Here is a 19,634-nt window from a genome sequence, read left to right as displayed (position 1 = left end):
CAGACAGAGAGATGGGTAGATAGATATAAATATATATACATACATATATGGCTGATGATTATGATAGTACGTTTTTAATGTATAACAACAGGAGGAAAGAAAATGAAAACCCAAGCAAGGCCTGCCCTATACCCACTTAGCAGCAAGTATGAATACCTTTGTTTTAGCTTGAAAATCTTGTATAAAAGCTGCTAGGTCCTTGAATGTTTACATTTTCTTTGCCACCACTTTATTAATACAGCTTTATTAATACACTTATCCATGTACAGAGTAAAAATATTTATATACAAGACATATTATAACCTACAGCCTTAAAACAGTGTACGTTGAAGAGGTTTGACTTATACTTCTTTACAGCGAATCTTATAGCCATGCTTTAGCTTCCAGACTTACAGCATTGAGCCTCACTTTTGCCAATGTTTTGTTGTTTTTTGGTGTAGATATGAAGCCTTACAGTGAAGAATCTCCTCTGCAATTTCTTCCTAATGTCATATTGAAAAGAATGGGAAATAAAGCCCGCCGGAAAGCCTGGACACCACACAGCAATTCCTATTAGTGTTGTGTGAGTATGTCTGTTCTCATTCTCTCTAATCTTTTTGTTCATCCATCTACGCATCAGTCTCTTACGATTCCTAAGGTATATATATCCACACACAGGTATACATTTCTTAGTTTACATCAAACCGAACTGAAAACAAATAAGCAACCCTATCAGCCTAACTGTTTAATAAGTTTAGTACGTCTCAATCAACAGTAACAGTTAGAACAGATACCGTAGGAATCGTAAGAGACAGATACGTAGATGGATGAACAAAAAGATTAGAGAGAATGAGAATAGACATACTCACACAACACTAATAGGAATTGTGTGGTGGCCAGTCTTTCCGGCGGACTTTATTTTCCCATTCTTTTGTGCTTGTGGGATCTCTAGGAAACCTGTGCAGTATCTTACCCATGCCTGTGAGGTTAGAACATCGCCAGGCTGCACAGTATACCATCTCAGGGTCAGTTATAGGCATATAGGAGGTGATATGGCCATAGAAAGTGTAGCGTCCAACTTGATCTCTGTGCTTTCTTATGGCAGTCAGGGAACTGAGGAGGTGAGGTGAGGATGCAATATGGTGCCCATATGTCACGTGACCGGTTCTCGGCCAATTACTGGTGACCTCGCGAGGTGAGGTCTGAAACAGAGTTGGCTAATCTCTTCCTACTCTTTGGCACTGAGCTGGGGTAAAGGCAGTGAAATGGTGAGGGACAGGATGACATGGAGTCAATTTGTTTGTGGCCACCCCTTACGTGATTAAAGTGTCTGGCAATAGATAGAATACACAGGTAGAAAGTGTTGTCCAAGATGGATGGATGGAGAGTGTAACTGTAAATGTGTACAGGGGGAAGGGTGATGCCCTGGAAAGAGGAAATTATACAGGTATAAAGCTACTGGACCAGATAATCATGGTAATGGAGAGAGTTCTAGAAGGTATATTTAGAGAAAGAGTGAATATTGATGTTATGCAGTTTGGGTTTATGCCAGGCACAGGGACCACTGATGCCATGTTCATTGTTCGACAGCTTCAGGAAAAATATATAGGAAAGAAAAGAGAACTGTATTTTGTTTGACTTGGAGAAGGCCTGTGACAAAGTCCCTAGAAAGGTGGTGAAGTGGGCAATGAGAAAGCTTGGTTTGGAGGAGTGGCTGGCTAGGGTGGTTATGGCCATGTATGTGGGTGCTCACACTCAGGTAAGAGTGAATGGAGATTTGAATGATGAGTTTTCCGTGAATGTTGGTGTGCATCAGGGGTCAGTCTTGAGTCCCATGTTGTTTATCATGGTAATTGAAGCACTCTCACTTGACTTCAGACTGGACTCACGTGGGAGATGTTGTATGCCCATGATTTGGTGTTGGTTGCTGAGAATGAATGGGAGGTGGAGGAAAGATTCAGGAATAGGAGAGATGGTATGGGGCACAAGGGCTTGAGAGTAAATGCAGATAAAACAAAAGTGATGATACCTAGGATTGGTGGTGGTACTGTCAAAGAAGAGGGAAAGTGGCCATGTGCAATTTGTCACAAAGGCGTGGGAAGTAATTCTATCTTGTGCAGTGTTTGCGATAAGTGGGTGCATAAGAGATGTAGTGGTGTTACAGGTAGACTGTGAGATGATGCTGATTTCATGTGTGCAGTGTGTCAGGGAGAGCAGGTGGAGATTGCCAGGTGTGAAAGGACTGCTGGTGGGACTTTCAAGTGTAAAGATAAGTTTTGTGATTTGGGAGACACGTTATGTGCTGAAGGTGGGGCTGGAGCTAGCTCTGTGTCTAGAGTGAACAGTGGTTGGAAGAAGTTCATGGAACTGTTGCCTCTCCTGACATTGAGAGGGCTCTCCCTCTGAGCTAAGGGATCTTTGTGTCTGGCCGGTGTTAGGAGTGTAATGTTGTATGGTAGTGAGACCTGGGCAGTAAGGGAAGAGGATGTTCACAGGCTCAAAGGTACAGAAATGACAATGATTCAGTGGATGTACAATGTGTCCTTGAATGCGAGGCCTGGGGGGGATAAGTTTATGATGGATAAGTAAAGAGGAAGGATGGGGCTGGAGTGTATTGACGTTGTGATGAGGAGAGGTAGATTGAGATGGTTTGGGCATGTGGAGAGGATGGGATGCAGGAAGTGAGAACTGTTATGTGGGGGTAGGGTTGTGAAAAGCAGACCTGGGATATCATAAAGTGTGACCTCAGGGATAAAGGACTGAATGGGGAGGCTGCCAGAGATTGAGCAGTGGCAGCATAGAGAACAGCCATCAGATGACCAAGGCTGATGCATGCAAGCATGTTGGAGTCTTCATAAATGAAACAAAACGATCTATAGCCAGCTACCATGAACCCGCAAAGGGTGACCGTTTGTCGTTTAGTAGTTTTAAAGGGAGGGGCACTAACCCTCCACCAACCCACTTGTTGACACGTAAGGAACACATGTGGGATGGTCATACAGTTACCACATGACGTCGTAAATGGTTTCCTGGCTTACAAGAAACCATAAGCGTTGTCACTCAATGTAAGGTCACCTGAATGGGAAAGAAGAATAATAAAACATGGCAGGAAAGATGGGAGAAATACGAAGAGAGGAGGGCAGACACAGAAAATGAATGATAAATGTGATGGAAAACGTAGGCAGCACTACATCAAGTGCGTGGATGATGGTCGCCACCACCTACCACCAAGAAATATAATGAAGAATGAAAAAAAAAAATATCTGAACAAAAATATCAAGAATCAGAGCAATAATAATAAAAGAAATTAATAATAAAATAAATATCTAGAAACACAGGAAAAACACAGTAAATATCTAGAAGCACAGCAAGAACATGGTAAATATCTAGAAGCACAGCAAGAACACAGTAAATATCTAGAAGCACAGCAAGAACACTGTAAATATCTAGAAGCACAGCGAGAACACAGTAAATATCTAGAAGCACAGCAAGAACACAGTAAATATCTAGAAAAAAGAAATTTATCAAGAACAAAAGAAATATCAAGAAGAACAGAAAGAAGCTCCAGCAGAACACTATGCAGAAGTAGAGGAACCGGTGAGCGGGCAGACAGGACCTTCACCAGCTGTGTGAGGAGATGAGTGGGCAGACAGCACCTTCACCAGCTGTGTGAGATGAGTGGGCAGACAGCACCTTCACCAGCTGTGTGAGGAGATGAAACTGAAGCAACAAGAGGTGACAAACAGTAAGGTAGAGAGAATAAGCGGCCAGGTAAGAGAGGTGAGGCAAGAGGTGTCCTGTATAGTGGAGCATAAAGTCAGGACGTGTGTAACAGGGTTGAAGTTCTTTGTTCTTCATGATGTTCTCTCAACACCGCTAGTATATGTTTCTTTTCTTCATGCTGTGCTGCTAACACTGCAAGTATTTCTTTTGTTCTTTCTGTGCTGCTAACACTGCAAGTATATTTGCCAGAGATATATCCACTGTTTTGGCAACCTGTCCATGTGTCTCTGTCTCTCAAAACATATGCCACTCCTGACGCCAATGTGTTGCACTGCAGAGTCTGTTGATATATTTAGAACAATGAGTACACAAACCAGACATAATCAAAAGCCACTAAACATTTTTGGGTTTTATTCCTTCCTGGCTTAGGTGAGGTATACTGGCTAAACACGGTGGCTTTTCTCTCTCTCATGCTACCTTCATCATTACTCCCTAATACTCAATCATTATCTATTCATAGACTGGCTACTCTGTCTTTCACTGATTAACACTCATTGTCTGACTGACTACTCACCACCCTGAACTGCTCTCTGTTGGCCGCCACACACAAACCAAACTAGGAGGCACAATGATCCCTTTACATTATTCCCCCCCCCCCCCAAGCTGACTCCATCTCTAAAACAACACAGGATATTCTAGAGCCTGGGAGGGAACTCACATTGTACCACATAATAATCCACTTAAATCCATAATACACAATAACAGTCATGACAAAAACAAATTCCCAAGGTAAGACATGTCCATTCTCTAAAATGTTCCTCACAATTCCAGACATAAAACTTTGGCCTAATCCTATGGCATAACACTTAATTTCTAGAATGTTCCTCATCTCCAGATATAAACCATCAACTTAATCCTACTGCATAATGCTTGACTTCTGGAGGGTTCCTCACACCTACACATATAAACCACTAAGCTAATCCCACTGACACAACAGGGGGACAAATGGACCAGCCTTCTGTGCCGCATTAGAATGGCATCACAATTTGATACATGCCAAAACCAGGATGTTAGGATTATTAAGGTTAGATTACAGAAAGTTGTTAGGACAAGATAAATGCTATATGGTTCAGTTAAGGTTAGGTTATAATAGGTTAGATTAGGTGGCATTAGGCAAAATTAGGTTAGGTGTGGTCAGGGTTAGATTAATATAGGCTAGGTTAGGTAGGACTGGCAAAAATTAAATTAGGTATGATCAGGGTTAGGTTAGGTAGCATTAGGCAAAATTAGGTAAGTTATGGTCAAGGTTGGATTAAAATAGGCCAGGCCTGGATAAATTAGGTTAGGTCACAAAAATTTAGGTTAGGTAGGGTATGGGCAGGCCACAGTTGACGAGGGTATGTTACAATCACTGGGCTGGGTTTGGGCAAATCACTACTGATGAGGGAAAATTTGTGCCAAAATAGTATTAGACAGTGTCCATCTGTCTCGCGCACAAGATGGCCTCCACTGAAACTTAAAAATGCACTCATGGAAAAAAGAAAAAAAAAATCAGTGTACTATAAGGAGAAGGGGAGGAGGGGCAAAACACGATGATTTTGTGTCTCCTTGATGATTACCCCTCTGAGCTTCCACACAGGCATACATACTATATATGGCATTTACCTCATATCTGCCATAAAACTGTACACAGCAGAAATATTGGTAGTGCAATTTAATTTATCATCATCACTATCCATGGTAAGCAGGGCCATGCAGAGCCATGGAAAACCATCACAGGTAAAATCAGCCTTACAACCAGCTATTGTTCTTTTATCATAAACTAGAGGAGCAAAACCTGGATTCAAATCTGAACCAGATCAAGATCTGCTCCATTATCTATCAATGAGTACAGACAGAAGAGGCCTTAACTACAGTCAAATGCTCTAGTTTGCTGGTGTCCTGTTCATTACACAAATTGTAATGCTAATTTTTGTGCTGTATCATCACATAATATAATAATATTATTATAGATGAAATACACAAATAATTTGAAAAGCATGCAGGGAATATACACTGGATGTTGGTTTCACCAGCTACTGCTTACATCCTAGCCTGCTGCCCACTCACTGACACAGACTTCCCCACTTTGGTATCCTACTTGTCAATAATACGAGAAACAAGACAACACATGAAGCTGTTTGGTTTTACTAAGTCATATCCACAGCCTCATGGTTTCTGGCTCATCCAAACTTAGTTCTCTGACCAATTTATAACAAATGCTCTCACTTCTCTATCTGCCAAGCTACTTACATATCCACAAATATTTTCTACTCATATTCCACTTCTTTTATCATGAACATTGCCAGATTCGCAGCATCCTGGTTGTTCATCACTTCTTTCTTTTCACACTGATGCCTGCATTAGTAAAACTCAACAGAGAAAACCACCATTAATTGTCTTGCATTCATCTGGAAATATTTGCCTTTTTTTTTTTCCTTGTGTGCACAGGACTACGCATGTGATCACCTTTTCGAAATTCATTGCTCTTGTTATTGCTTCTCTGTTATTAACTGAATATATATATCCATGTGACCATGGCTTAACCACAGGCTGGATAGCACCATCATGTGGCTTAACCACAGGCTGGATAGCACCATCATGTGGCTTAACCACAGGCTGGATAGCACCATCATGTGGCTTAACCACAGGCTGGATAGCACCATCATGTGGCTTAACCACAGGCTGGATAGCACCATCATGTGGGTTAACCACAGGCTGGATAGCACCATCATGTGGCTTAACCACAGCACCATCATGTGGCTTAACCGCAGCACCATCATGTGGCTTAACCAAAGGATGGATAGCACCATCATGTGGCTTAACCGCAGCACCATCATGTGGCTTAACCACAGCACCATCATGTGGTTTAACCACAGGATGGATAGCACCATTATGTGCTTAACCACAGGCTGCATAGCACCATTATGTGGCTTAACCACAGCACCATCATGTGGCTTAACCACAGCACCATCATGTGGCTTAACTACAGCACCATCATGTGGTTTAACCACAGGCTGGATAGCACCATCATATGGCTTAACCACAGGCTGGATAGCACAATCATGTGGCTTAACCACAGGCTGGATAGCACCATCATGTGGCTTAACCACAGGCTGGATAGCACCATCATGTGGCTTAACCACAGGCTGGATAGCACCATTATGTGCTTAACCACAGGCTGGATAGCACCATCATGTGGCTTAACCACAGGCTGGATAGCACCATCATGTGGCTTAACCACAGCACCATGATGTGGCTTAACCACAGGCTGGATAGCACCATCATGTGGCTTAACCACAGGCTGGATAGCACCATCATGTGGCTTAACCACAGCACCATGATGTGGCTTAACCACAGTATGGATAGCACCATCATGTGGCTTAACCACGGGCTGGATAGCACCATCATGTGGCTTAACCCTTTCTGGCCACAAATAGGTCCAGCCTGAGAAACCACATTTTTGACCCAAAAATCAAGGTTTGTAAATTTAGAAAGACACACAATATTCATGCATAAGGAACTAATACTCATCTGTCCACAAATATTTGGGCTTTACTTAGCATACAAGAGCCACAATAACCATGGGAAGCTGCACAGCAAGTGGTGTGTGGTGTCTCAAGCCAGTGCACTTCTGTATACAAAATGACAGAGAAACACTCCTACTAACCCAAAATCATAAGTCTGTGTTTATTTCTTCACAACTGGATTGTGTAATACCCAGGAAATGAAAAAATATTGAGAGAACTACTGATAACATTCACCAGCCACAGTTTTGAGTTGCAGCCAAATAGGCAAGCCACAATCGTGGCCATGAGACCCATACTGATACAGCCACAATCGTGGCCATGAGACCCATACTGATACAGCCACAATCATGGCCATGAGACCCGTACTGATACAGCCACAATCGTGGCCTTGAGACCCATACTGATACAGCCACAATCGTGGCCATGAGACCCATACTGATACAGCCACAATCGTGGCCATGAGACCCATACTGATACAGCCACAATCATGGCCATGAGACCCGTACTGATACAGCCACAATCGTGGCCTTGAGACCCATACTGATACAGCCACAATCGTGGCCATGAGACCCATACTGATACAGCCACAATCGTGGCCATGAGACCCATACTGATACAGCCACAATCGTGGCCAGGAGACCCGTACTGATACAGCCACAATCCTAGCCTGGAGACCTGAATGGTTTAAACATGGGGTGGATAACATTGTCTCGTGGCTTAACCACACGATAGATACCACGGTCTCATTTTTGCCATGCTTGGCCACTGCTACCCTAAGATGGTTTTCTAAACTTCCCTCTATCTCCTCGCCTGTGAACACCTCAGGGGTGTCCTTGGGTAGATATGGATGCAGGAACACTGCTTCAGCCCTGTGATGGACTAAGAGCTTTGGCATTCCTCCCAGATCTTTACAGCAGTGACCCTTACCACCTTTGTTGGGTCAGCCCTAATCTTGGGTCACCATTCCCAGTCTTCAGATTAGTAGCCCATCCTTTTACCAGGAATTCTTTTACCCTGTTGAGAGCAGACACATTGGTACCATCCCAGGACACTGATGGTCGACCCATCCCACTCCAGGATTGGGTGGGATGGCTCGACCCTGTCCTGAGGACTAACATCCTCTCCTTGAATAAGGCCCAAGTAATCAGGGTCACATTAACTTTCTGGGGGCTGTAGCGAGACCACCAGTTGTAGGCTAAACCAGATATTGGGGCTCCTACCCAGGGAAGCAGCCCCTATCATGAGGTCTTGTGTGATGCCTGTCACTGTAATGTTATCATTTATATATCAATTTATTTGATTTTTTTTTTATTTTTTGTTTTCAGTGGTGGGGGCCTTGGCTGTGAGTTATTCAGCCTAGTGATTAATCTACCCCCGCATGTAGCCTCTTGACTGGGCATAATTAGTTAACACCAAGCCATTGTGAAGGACTGTCCTGTCCTAACATGGACACTGTCTTTTAAGTCACAATCTGAATCCTTGTTTGTGATGCCATCCCATTGTGAATGACTGTCCCATCATAATATAGGAACAGCACATCTTGTGTCATAGTAAATCACACTCTGAAAACCTATTGGTGGCATCATCCATCCATCCATCATCCAATCCTATGTTGCCCCATGAGGAGTGTAGGAACCCTGGGCTAGGCAAGTTGGTTCTGACATTGAAGATAAGAGTGACCAGCCTCACTCATCCCTGAGTGGCATTACATGAGCAATAATCCCCAACCACCCATTGGATATAAACCTTCACTGGCTCAATCCGACTGGAGTGCCTTAATTACCCACTAAACCACCAGGTGCCATAATTTGGTTATATGGTTACCACCCAGCATAGTAAATGGTTTCCTGGTGTACAGGAAACTATTTGGCTTGTCATTCAGTGTAAAGTCACCCATAGGCAGGAAAAAGAGGAAAGAATGAAGGTAAGAAAAACAGAAGAGGAAGTGTAAAGTCACCATAGGCAGAAGGAAGAGGAATGAATGAAGGAAAGAAAGACAGAAGAGAAAGGAAGGAAGAGAGGAAAGGGCAGACATCCAAACCAGCACTACATCGAGTGAGTGGATGGTAAGGGCCCCACCTCCCACCAATTGGTGTCATCCAGCCATCATAAATGATTATCACATCCTATCCCAAAAACAACATACAGTAGTTGTACTTTCCATTCCTCTTCCTTCTGTCCATGGGTGACCCTACACTGAGTGACAAGCCAAATGGTTTCCTGTACACCAGGAAACCATTTACTATACTGGGTGGTAACCATATAACCAAATTATAGCGCCTGGTGGTTTAATGGGTAATTAAGGCACTCCCATCAGACTGAGCCAGTGCAGGTTTATATCCACAGGATGGTTGGAGTTTATTGCTCACATAATTACATTCAGGGATGAAAGAGGCTGGTCATTCACATCTTAAATGCCAGGACCAACTTGCCTAGCCCTCTCATGGGGCAACACTGCACTGTATGATGAATGAATGAATTAATATACTTTCAACACATTCCCACATCTTTTTCTTTCACAACCATTAAAACTTTATCATATCTTGCCTTTCTACCTAGTTCCATCATACCCTCTGATTACATGCCTTCATAATATGCATTTATTTGTATGTAAGCTGTTCCTATTACGCTGGACATCTCCTAAAGCATGGTAATTTGGGTGAAAAAATACACTGTGTTGGTGAAAAATGTGCACTGCAAACATATCATGTACTAATGCTATCAAGGGTGACATATCTTACTTGATTTTTGCCTTATATTTTTCATGACATGCTTGACATTAGTGATTTAAGCACCCAGCCAGTGCTCTACCTTGCAGTTAAAGTGCCCTCCCTCCCCCCCCTAGAAGACAAATATAAAGGAAAATCTTGAATCAAAAGCACTGTAAAAATTGTGTTCCATTAGACCTGCCCCAGTAGATTAAAAACACTTAAAGCACACTCTCACTACAAGGTGGTGCACTAGCCATATCCCGCCCCATCCCGATGTTTCCTGGGCAGTGGTACGCCCCAGTCCCGACATTTTTGGACCTTTTTTTTTTCTTGGCTCAAACATCCACTTTTGGTGAGAAACATCGAAAATTCATAGAGAAATCGCTCACCTGAGGTTTAAAATACTCAATCCAGGTACGAGTTCCTCCTTACCTGACTGGGTTTTCTAACAGGCTGGCACCAAAGAAAACGAGTTCTATGGGAGGGTAACTATTTTATCCACTCATAAACAGTATTTATTTAATTACTTGGTACAAATTTATATGTAGTACAAGAGGTTTTCAAACAGTAACATAGGCATTATATGCATTGTTTCACTCACTAACTCATCACCATTCATGACCTTTTTTTACCACATTACCTGATCATCATTTCTGACTGTTTCTTCCTCTAATGCTATGTAAACTTTGTCCTCCACATTGTCATCGATTGAGGAATCACTCTGGCCCTGAATGTCTTTACTGGCCAGGTCACTGGTAACACGTGAATTGCCGAGACAATGGCGTGCAGTGGGGGGAGGAGAGGTTATGCGGTGTAAGGCGTTGTCCCTGCTTGGCATCTTGTAGAGGAATAGAGGAAGGTGTCCCGTGTATACGTGCCAAAAATCACACGCGAAATCACTCGCGAAAATTGAAAATTGTGCAAATTAGGGACCTTGCAATGTTGCCATGTTAATTTACGTCTGCGGGATATGAGTGCACATCATGTGAGGACGTGAATTCACGTCTCCGGGACGCGGCGGGTTAAACACAATTATCCCATAATAAAATGTATTAAAAAAAAGGTAAGTTGCAAGACCAACAGTACAGCACCCTCACGTCCAACACGTGTTTGTCTAGCACGGAGAGCAAAAAATTAGTACGATTTAATACAATTTAATTACTGTAACATGGGTGCATTAGCATAACATGCACAGAGCTCTGAGAAGTGGGCAAAATCCGAAGAGTTCGCCTCTAGCAAGATCACCCCCGGTCCAACACGGTCATACTGGACGTTCCTGTGATGCTGACAGCCAATCAAAACTTCTGATCAAGCTGCCTCCCCCACCCGCTATCGTGACGTGATCGTGATGTCACCCAATCAAAAATGCTTCTGCTCTCGCATGATGTTTTGTTTAAATTTCTCACGCCACAGTGCCACTCAGTCGCATAATTTGAATTGGAAGGTGCTTTTTTCTCGCTGCATTTTCTGCCCTTGCTACTGCATTTTATCCAGCTCACGATGCCTAGGAAGCCTTCTGAGAACCCCAAGAAGCGGCAGCACCTCCCTCAGGCCACCAAGCTAGAAATCATTGAGAGGAAGAAGAAAAGGGAGAGGAAAGTAGACATCGCCAAGGCCTACGACATGAATGATGCCAGCATGAGGACCATAATAAAAAACCAAGACAAAATCCTGGCAGCAGTGCAGGCTTACGGAGTGCTAAGACAGGCAGAAGCAGGATCTTCCATGGATGAGGATTAGGACAGTGATTCTGAATGTGATTTTGCAGGATTTATGAGGGAGGTTGAGGAGGAGCAGCAGCCATTACCTGCTAGTGACGCCAGCAGCCATCCTCCGGGGACCCATTAGGACTACCTACAGCCTCGGATACCACCTTCCATTCCCAGCAAGCCCACCAACACTATCCTAAAAGGTAAGTTATCATTCATAGTACAACACCATTTATTATAATTACAGTAGTACCAATATATGTAAAGGTATATGGTACGTATTTAGGGTGACTTTTCCTAGGGTTGCTGACATAATTCATTTTTCCCCATAAGCTCTGTTGTTTGTCCAACACGTTTTTGGTCCAACACGGGACCTATGCATGACAATATTACCGTGTTGGATGCAAGGGTACTGTACATACATGTACAATATTTTTGTGTACAGATGTTGTGCAGGATATAGTGCACCTTGCTGCCCAGTTTATTGTGTACTAAATGAATGCCCTGTACTACTGTACAACTATCACAGTGAACAGCCCTCTCCTAATACAGTGCACCCTCGATATAACTAACTACTGAAACTGGTACCAAACCCTTGATGTTATAGCCCAACACCGTGCTGTTCAGTAATTTCCAAGGCATTGTGGCTTTTACCGAACAAAGATTGTTAAATATACAGCATTGTTTGGCCGTATACTCATACACAATAACATACTGGTAGGTCTAAATGGTTCTTTTTCTCAATAAATGCTCTATTTACTAACTGATGTGTTTATTCTTACATTTCTGGGCGTAATTGCACTCCAAATAAAGACTGAAATAGGCTTTAGATAAATTATGTTTATTCTAATCTTTCTGGGAATAATTACACTGCAATGAAAGACTGCAAGTAGGCCTTGGATAAATCTATGTTCATTTGTCATTCAGTATTTATAAGGAAAATGTGGGTAATGGGAACTCACACTGTACATTACCTGTTACATTAGGGTAAATACTACATAACAGAGAATAGCAAAGCAAACAGTACAGAAAAGCTGCATGTACAATAAACATTAAAAAAAAAAAATGCATTCCACCACTGGCACAGATAATCATTGATAACCACCAAAATCCTGAACTATACTGTACACTGCCTATACATTACTGTACACTTGCTGTTCAGTATTTACAGGTAAAGTGTGGGTAAAGAAAAAGCACTGTACATTAACCCATCATTACCGGAAATGTGTTGTGTGTCACGTGCGTTTCACAATTTCATGCACACATGCCCTACCGAGTGTGCCCCCCGTGACACGCATATGATAGTTATAACCTGTGTGTGTACAGGGCTCCCAGGGACTCGGTTTATGGGTTATGTGCATCCACGTGGTGGCAGTTGTGTCTGTGTTTGTAAACAAAGAGCTCCAGCCCCTGGTGGTGTGATCCATACGTCAGTGAAACATTATGAACTTCGACCACTCATGTACTGCCAATTCTGTGATGCAATTTCTACACACCAATCATAATATTTCATTTATATTTACCAAATTAACATCCCATATATTTGGCAACACATGCCTCCCAAGACTATATATATCAGTCACTGGCTTCCCTCAAATTCAGTACCACTTGCATTGCGTGAGGGGAGAATACTGTGTGATTCATTATGCAGTTATGAAGCAGTTACCACTGTCTGATAGTGAGGATGAATATGACGGTGGGTCAATGAGTGATTTTGAGTTCTCTGATGATTCAATGGAAAGTGATGATACTGAATTTGACCCAGACAATGTTAGTGAAGTTGAAACTGAGAGTAATGATGATGAGAGTATTGAGACGTTGTCTGCGGCCAGTGACGAGTCATGTAGCCCCCCTCCCTCCTCAACCAGTGCAGTTGCCAGCACTGCCACACACTTTACACTTCTTTCTGACCCTTTTTCTGACACCAGACATAACCCTCTCCCTACATATGACACTGATTTTCCTGATGTATATCCAAGTATTATTCTACATCATCAAAGCCATCCTATGAGTGTCCTTGACTGTTTTCAGTTATTTTTGGGGAAGGATATGATTGCTGCTCTGTGTCTCTGGACAAATACACTATCTATCCATCTACTCCCAGACGCTTCAATCCCATTTGGGGTGGCCACAAACACCTCCATGTCGCCCTGTCCCCCGCCATTTCACTCCCCTGCTCCCAACTCACACCCCCCTCTCTCATATACCTCTCCACCCTATCCCTCCATCTCATCCTCGGCCTACCCCTCCCTCTTCCCCCTCCATCTCACTCACATACACTCTCTTCGTCAGTCTCTCACTCTCCATCCTCTCCACATGGCTAAACCACCTCAGTGTGTTCCTCATAACACTTCCTATCACATCCACATTCACACCACAACGCTCCTTTATATCCTCATTCGTCAGCCTGTCTCTCCATGTGACTCCACAGGCTCCTCTTAAATAACTCATTTCCACTGCTCTCACTCTTGACTTGTGTCCTTCCAATAACGTCCAAGTTTCACTCCCATACGTTAGAGTTGGTATCACAATACTGTCATGTAGTAACTTTTTCACTTGCATGCTCACTTCCCTGTTTCTTATCACTGCTTTCAAAGAATCAGCAACCTTTCTTCCCTGCTGTACCCTTTCAAGCACTTCACCCTCCAAACCTCCATCCTTACTCATCACACTACCTAAGTACTTAAACGTACTCACATTTTCCAATTCCTCACCATCCAACCTCGCTGTACATTCACTGACTTCACCTCTCTCAAAGACCATCACTTTACTCTTCCCTACATTCACCTTCAGATTCCGTTTGCTACACACTCTCCCAAACTCACTCACCAAGCCTTGCAGCTCCCCTTCGTCTTCACTTAACAATACAGTATCATTTGCAAACAACAGTACAGCGCGTTTCCAAACACTGCACACTCTCACCAGGGCTACTCCAACATCCACTACCCTACCTTGTATCTCTTTTATAACCCTGTCCATATGCAGATTGAACAACCATGGAAACATGACACATCCCTGTTTCAATTCAACCTTCAAATAGAAAAATTCACTCAGTTCACTATCCACATGCACTGAAGCCTTAGCACCCTCATACATATTCATGGCATTCAACAACTTCCCATCTACTCCATATAGTCTTAACACTTTCAACAATCCTTGTCTATCCACCCTCTCATATGCTTTCCTGAAATCCATGAAGGCCGCATACAACTTCTTTCCCTTCTCTAGAAACTTTTACACTAAAGATTTAAGAATGAATATCTGATCTACACAACCTCTTCCCTTCCTAAAGCCTCCCCGTTCTCCAACTAATTCCTCTGTTATATTCCTAACTCTGTCAGTAAGTATCTTACCATATACTTTTCGTATTACAGTAAGAAGACAAATGCCCCAATGATTACCACACACTTCTTTTTCACCTCTTCCTTTGTACAGGGGGAATAATTATAGCTGACTTCCAATCCTCCATGACTCTACCTTACTCCCAGGCCAATCTACACATCTTCCACGTCCATTTTACTACTATCTCTTCCCCATGCTTCAGCATTTCACCACACATTCTATCAATTCCTGGGGCTTTCCCCATTTTAACTTTCTTCATTGCTTCCACAACTTTCATCCTACTGATTTCTTCCTCTCTTCTCACATCCCTCCTTCTCCCAGCCATTCCCCAGTCACTTATATTTGCATTACTTTGATTCTCTATGTTCAACAACTCCTCAAAGTGTTCTCTCCATCTGCTCACTTTTTCTCCCTTCTCCACTAGTAATCTACCATTTTTATCTTCCACTCCCCAACTAACTTCTTTGCCACCCTGTCTAACTCTCTTTACCTCTGTCCAGAAAATTGTCTTACTGTACGTTACATCCACCTTACACTCAAATTCCTTCAAAATTCTTCATCCACTCTCTTCTTACTCTTTCTTACTAATCTTTTTAGTTCTCTTTTCCTCTCTACATATAACTCTCTCTTCCGTCTCTCAACTTCTTCCACACCCATTTCTCATCCACACACTACATGCTTTCTTCTTTTGTGCCACAGTCTCTCTCACCTCTTCATTCCACCATGCTGTTTTCTGCACCCTCTTTCACCTTCTCTTCACCCCACATACCACCTCACATGCTGCACAGATTTCTTCTGTGAATATCTTGCACACACCTTCCACGTCCCCCATCTGCTCCAATCCATATTTACCCAATCACTCCTCCACTTCCCTCTTAAATTCTGCCTTTTCTTCCTCCTCTTGTAAGATTTCCACCCTCCTTGTATGCAGTACTTCCTCCTGTCCTTCCTTTCTTCTATTTCTTCATTTCATTTGGACTTTGATTCTGACCACCACCAAGTGGTGATCAGAAAGTTCACTCCCCCGACCTGTATATACTCTTGCATCCAGTAAACACCTTCTCATTCTTCCAACCACACACACATAATCAATCACTGCCTTCCGTTCATTCAATTCACCACCAACCCTTCTCATCACTCGCCACGTATACCTATGGATCATTTTGTCCCTGAAGAGGGTATTGGCTATCACCAACCCCCTCCCGGCACAAATGTCCACTAAAGCACTGCCATTCTCATCCATCTCTGCAGGCACACCCCACTCACCAACTACTCCATCCACCTTCACATTTCCTTCTTTTCCATTCATATCTCCAATCAAAAACAAAAGAATGAAGGAAAGAGAGAAAAGAGGATGGAAGAAATGAAGGATGGAGGAAAGGAAAGGGCAGACACCCAACAGCAGCACTACATCGAGTGAGTTGATGGTGAGTGCCCCCACCTATCACTGATTATCACCCATGGTTAATAATGTCTTGGCTCAGTAGATCGTATCACACGCTGCATTAGGTGTGGCCAGCCACAAGTACCAACAGTAGCTAAAGGGGCACTTCAGACCTAAGCACTCACATGTAGTTTTTTTTTTTCCTACAACCAACTTTTTAAACATTTTCTATTAACCCCTTAACCACGGGGCGTCACTTTCGTGATGCTTGGGAGCAAGGGATTATACCGCGGGCGTCGCTTTTGTGATTCTGTGTTATTTTGAATTCACCCGGGCTTCCAAGTGGGGGCTTGTATCATCTATCAGTACTGCCAATGTCCAACACTAGTCAGCACTCCTAATCTCATCTGTACTCCCATCCATTGTTGACAATTTAGCCATTTCTCCCCGTTCTTGACTCCCCTCCCTACCCCCCCTTCATTACACTATCCTCTCGCCTGCCCGGCCGTGCTACGCTAAGTAAATCTTCCCTGGAATTTTTCACTGATTTCATCCATTGAAATAAGCCCTATGCCCTATTCTTATACCAAATAATATATACAAGAAAGAAATAAGGTAAGTGAGAGTGCCATACACCTGGAATTGGCTAATTATCACCTGACAACACCTCACGTGCACTCGTTCGCTAATTTTCGCTGTTTTTTTCCCCTTGAAATATGCCATATAATCTATTTTCGTAATAAATATACATATAAGGAGGGAAGGGAGAAGCCTAAGTGATATTTACATTCACCTGGAACTACCTAATTTATAATGTATTGTCTAGATTTCCTGCCAATCATTTCAGTGAAATACATAGCTGTTTCAAGAGCTACATTGGTAGAACTGAATAACCCCTAAGTAGGCCTCAACCCGGGCCGGCCCTCCTTTATCAGTTCTCTCTCATCTTCTGAAGAGGAGGTATGGCTCATCCTCTTGCTGACTTCAGGGCCTTTTTTCACCCCCATGCAAAGGGCCCTGTGACCTTTACCCCCTACTAAACCTTGTGTGGAAAGAGGTAAAGGGCTGACAATTGATAAAAGAGTGACTACGATCTTTCTATTGAGTAAAACAGTGCAAGTGGAATTGTAAATAATGTGTAAACAGCAAGTGAAAGTTATGAATGTAAATATACATGAACAATGGAAAATAGTTTTATAAGTTACTTCAAGTGACAGTGCATAACACAGTGTAAATAAAATAGAAATGTAAATAACGTAAATAAAATAGAGAACGTAAATAGAAATGTAAATGAGTAGTATTATAAGAATACGAGTATATACCCTAGGAGTAATGAAAGTGAAAGTTTCACTCTAGCATGTCTGAATGCTATGAGTTATGAGAGTGAAGATGAAAGTGACATTCACTCTCAATTCCAGTATACAGGATGAGAAAGTGAATGCTACGTATTTTACTGAAAGAAATTGAATCCCTACAGTGACAATACTAATACTACTGAAGGAAACTTATGGATGAAGACTGTAGATATATATAAGTGTTATAAAGTAATAGAAATATAAAGTGTGAGGAGTTTTATGAATAATAAATGACAGAGTACCAAGAGCGAACTAGCGCAAGTGCGGCGGTCAGACGCGCTCATAGTTTTCATTGCTTTCACAGTGGGTTTTTTTTTTTGGAGTATGGATCCCAAACTACTTGAAAATCATAGAGTAGTGTTTATAGTGTTAATATCTGGCTGTGGTAATCATATTACGGGTTGTCGGGAAGTGTAAAGTGAAGACTTCGTTACCCAACTTCAGAGGTCTCCACAAGTCCTACGGTAACTGACGAAGGCTCAACAAACATTCCAGGAGAAAGCTGAAGGTATGTGCCATAAGCATATATAATTTTAATATTCTAGGACTAATAACTGATTTTTGGCAAATATTTTTTGAGAGTCTGTAGGAGCCCGAATAACCCCGCGGCACACGCAAAACATCGGTAAACATGCCCGCGGTGTAGGGGTTAAACTGGCAATCCAGCCTAAGAGATAAAACATGTCTTCTCCGTCACATGTTAGTGAATGGCACCATACATGGTTAAAGCCTGATTCCTTCTACAACCTTTGCCACATTTATCATAACCATATAATTGTTATCACACCTGAATGAACTGTCACGTGCCAAGTGAATAAGAATTTTTTCTGAACAGTTTTCCAGTCACCACATTTCAAATTTTTTCACTCCTGAACTGATACTGGAGAGGACTTCAAACTATTTACCCCATTCATCATACTTGAATTTCTTCACCCCTTAACCGGCTGCGTGCCGGCCACTTCAACCCTAAGTGTCATTCCCCTGCCGGCCAATTTTTTTTTTTTTTTTTTGTTTGTTGCTAAAATGATAGATTTTGATGTGAAAAAAACGAATATGACCATAAAAAAACTCACCAGAGGCTGGAAGTGCATTTTTCATAGTCCGTCCAGCTGCCCGCAGGTGTGAACAGGCGGGGAATCCCCAGCGGCAGTGAGAGAAAACCCGTTTTCTATGCAAGGTAAACTCAGGTATTCTCGCCAACGTGACTCAGGGAAGGTATAGAAATGGTTTTAACAATTTTCTGTCCACTTCACACCACAAAAGAAAAAAAAAATTATTATTACTGTATTTCATAAGGAAATCGTGTTTTGGGGGGAAAAGAATCACTTACTCATGCAACGCTATACGTATCACTATGAATGCATTTTCTTACAGTTACGAGAAAATATGCATAACTTGACTTCACAATGTACAGCCCTTTCACTTACAGTAAATTATTTACAACATGCCTTCAGTATACACAGACATTACCAGAGTATTTTTGATCATCTCACTGTGAATACATGGTCTAACACTTACGAGAACATATGTAAAACTTTGTTCCACAACGTTCAGTACTTACACTTACGAGAAAATATTTACAACATATCATCACTGTATGCAGTACTTATAACACTTTCTGTGCATCTTTTTTCATATTTACAACACTTTTTGAGTGTCTTTTTATCGCTCGTCGTTACCACACTATTGTTTCTCAATAGTTAGCAAGAGTGTGGTACTCCTTGAAGCATGGGTATAGGCACAGTCCTACATCACACTCTGCACACATATACCTTGAGTCCTTCTGCTAAATATGTGGCCTTACAGTACCGTTTGCACATACGTGACACCTCCGCTGGGGATTCTGACGTGTTCCACTTGGA

Source organism: Coenobita brevimanus, chromosome 86 (genome assembly GCF_032717465.1).
Source record: "Coenobita brevimanus isolate Jiangsu-jjx chromosome 86, ASM3271746v2, whole genome shotgun sequence".
Classification (NCBI taxonomy): domain Eukaryota; kingdom Metazoa; phylum Arthropoda; class Malacostraca; order Decapoda; family Coenobitidae; genus Coenobita; species Coenobita brevimanus.
The sequence above is the reverse complement of the archived record's forward strand: the minus strand, read 5'-3'. Positions refer to the sequence as shown.